The following is a 3,582-nucleotide window of genomic DNA, read 5'->3' on the forward strand; positions in this document are numbered from 1 at the left end:
ACCTAACTTTTTCAGCTTCAAATCCCCCCTTTCACCTATCTTGATACACGAGTTCATGATTCATTATCTGTAGATACCCTTTGCCTTACAGAATATAAACCAAAACACAATAAATCTAATGAGACAGCCTGATATTACCCCGCCTTTATAATTGCATTAGCGCCGTGTTCCAGTTTCTGTGATTACCGCTTCACAAATGCTGACCCCACACCACATAGCAGGCAAGCAAAGCTATACTCAGACCAAAGTGTTGCTATGAATAGCTCAACAATTGAAGGTCTGCTGAATGACACTTGCCCTGCACTGTCCAGTAATCACTTCTTATACACAAAAAGACAAAGCATTGGAAATAGAATAGATTCTATATACCAATCTATTACATTGCTGTGGCAACAGTGTGATTAAGGTTGGATAATTGTTCATACTCAGCTGTTAGGATAAAAACAGAATAACCACATAGCCAGTGATGCAACATGCTGCGGACCAGTGAAATTCTCAGGTTGAATTTGAACACAAACAGGTTCAGCTTTTCAACAAAAACTGTCATAACAAGACTTTTATAGGAACCCAAACATGACTATGATGCAGTTTGCGATCCAAAATACTGCAATAGATATTATTATTATTATCATTGTTATGGAAATGTTTCTGAAAAGTTAACAGATAATCATCAATTTATCCCTGTGAAATATGTCAATCTGACAGTAGAATGGAATAAACTATAGAGGTTGTGGGTTCAAATCTGGGCCAGGTTTTTTTTGTGTAAAGCTTTCATGTTCTTTATCTCAAAATGTCGCTGGTCCCATAACGTCAGTCAGGGTAAAGGCCTCAGCTGGGGGGAACCTGCTCGTTTTAGGTGTGCTCTGCCACCCTCACCACCAGCAGCAGGTCACTTTTCCACACCACAGATGAAGAAATAAGTAGTGCAGCGTGAGGTGAGGGGGCTCTCTATTGTTGACTAGTAATCAGCAGGGGGTGAGGGAGATTGAGGCATACTCAGTGAGCGAACTTCTGAAGATCAGTATTGAATCTTTATTCTGTGTGGTGTTAATACACCGTTTACTGTTCAGTGTTGTCTGTTATTTGTATGTGATGCAAATTAGACTATAATGTCACTAGGGTGGCAGGGTCAGCTGTCAAGAGTGAAATTGGAGAATATAATATCTTATATTACGATTTTTTTGTGGCTACTGTTTAATATTATTTTTTGCAGAAGCAGTAGTAACAGCATATATGGTCAACTAAAAGTGTGTTGTATTAAAACAGGCACACACTTGCCATAGTTTGCCCTCATAAATATGCAATATCAGTCATGTGTATCAGATTGTACAAAACACTGAGAGGACTCCATGCTAATTGATTAATGTACAATATGTAATGTGATTTAGGTGTGAAAATCTTTGCATTGTTTGATATTCTGTTTGTAACTGAGATGTAAATCAGCTCAGTCAAGAGAGGCTATTTTTGTTGTACTCAGAGGCATTTCCTTTGCAGGCTTCTCACAACTTTAATTCACTTTTTTAATTTTCTGTCTTGGATAACTTCTCTGCTCTCTAAATCTTTTAGAACTCTCTTCTCTATATATTTCTTCTTTGTCCCCTCAGCACTGACGTTTTGACAGATCACCTCTCCAACTGCGTTTTCCTTTATGTATTTTCTTTTCTCTTTTTCCAAATTCTGATTTATTTTCTGTCACACTCCAATATGTTTTGATTTTTTCTTCCACTAACACATAAAATTTTTTTGTTGTCACATTTCATGCTGAGCTTGTGGGGAGTCATCACTCCTTCCAATCATTTCATGGCAAAAATCAAGCAAGTGAGCACTGTTGTTTGCACGTGATGTCCATCAGGGTATTATGATCATCATTGAAATGCATGCAAGCTGTTTGCATGAACATGCACGCGTTCAGCACCTTTTTTACAAGACTAAATCAGGCCTAAAGTGGTACATTTTCTATCGAAAAATATGGCACAGCATGGATTTAAGCATTCACGGGAACAAGCCCAGAACCCCTGATGTAAAATGATGGCAGAGCACTCATTTCCACAGAACAGGATTTATCTGCATGAAGGTTGTCAGCTGTATTTTTAATCTCCTCTGTGAAAGTTAGTCTCTTAAATAGCAAATAATTACATTTGCACCTGCTTATCAGCTGTGCTGTTCCAGCAGGCATGAAACCCGTGGAAAAAATACAGCAATAAGAGGAGGGAAATGAGACGGTAAATCTAAAATGAACAAGATTTAAATATTCCCAATCACAGATTCATGTTTGTAAAGGTTGGAGGCTTTGTTAACTGGACATTTTCAATGTGCTCTGAGTCACCAAATATACAGACAATGCTGCTGATAGCCTACGCACACCCTACCCCTTTATATTGGGCTATTTATATCTCCAGCTAACAGCGCCAATCAAAGCAAGCTCCAAATAAAAGAAAAGTAAACGCACCCTGAGGGAGATGACAGGGGCGGGGACGAGATTTGCTCGTGACATGGGGTCAAGCGTTACATTTGGGATGTAATGAGTGACCGATTTCTGCCTTGATGTGTTTCCACAGATCTTCTAAAACATCAACGTCTCAGCCGGCCGACTTGGGGCACAAGGCCGCTGAGAGAACAGGGGGTGAAATTTCCAATCACTTCAAGGACCTTGGGAAATGAGAGATAATTCACCACATATGGATGGACACTTAGGGACAGTAACAGCAAAGCACTGCCGGCTAGTTTTCCCCAAGCGGCCGGGCTGGTTTTCCATTGCTCAGTTACCGACACAGACAAGTGTTTTTCCTAATCCCTCCTCCCCCTTGGTCTAAGTTTCCCCACAGCTTTGGCTATTTTAAGGTTGTTTTAGGATCATGTAGTTACTTTGACTCCAAACTTGAGAGTTTCCCCATCTGAAGCTGTTTCAGTCGTGTCGCTGCAAGTGTTTTTTCTCAGACCTCCATTAGAAATATGATGCATTTTTTTTCCAGCTTCACCAAAGCAATTTCTCCAACTGAATTTAACTGAACCACTGAAGCATCTACTATGAATATTTTATATTTGCAAGAGGTTGCTTATGGTCAACCCTCAAATCAGCCAAGCAAATGTCACGATTCTGCCGGTTGCTACAGCATCTTTAAGCATAATGTTGCCGCTTCTTCAAACAAAACATTAATTGTATAAAATGCTGTTTTCTTTAACTTTAATCATTTTCAAAGTCAGATATTTTCACCAGGAATTGGACCGAACATATAAAATTGATGTATAACGCTTTACATTTAATGGAACTTTCAATGAAACTAAGATAAACTGAAAATCTCTTCTAATCTGAAAGTGTCTCTGATCTTTACTTTAGCTGGTTTTGGGGAGTTTTTCAAGCAACCTTTGGATGTTCACCCTTTTAATGCAGTAATGTTGCCTAAGTATTGCTAAGACTCTCTCAGCTCATGCATTGTTGCCCTCTGCTGTTTAGTTTGATATCCGCCTTGTTTTATGAACTTTGATCAAACAGTTATTGTTCTTTGGAAATTTCATTCATGTTTATTTTGTGTTTTTACATGTTGCAAGTTCATCCCAGGGATGGAATTTAGTCCTCTCACA

The sequence above is a fragment of the Lipophrys pholis genome, assembly GCF_963383615.2.
Source record: "Lipophrys pholis genome assembly, chromosome: 2".
In the NCBI taxonomy this organism is placed as follows: domain Eukaryota; kingdom Metazoa; phylum Chordata; class Actinopteri; order Blenniiformes; family Blenniidae; genus Lipophrys; species Lipophrys pholis.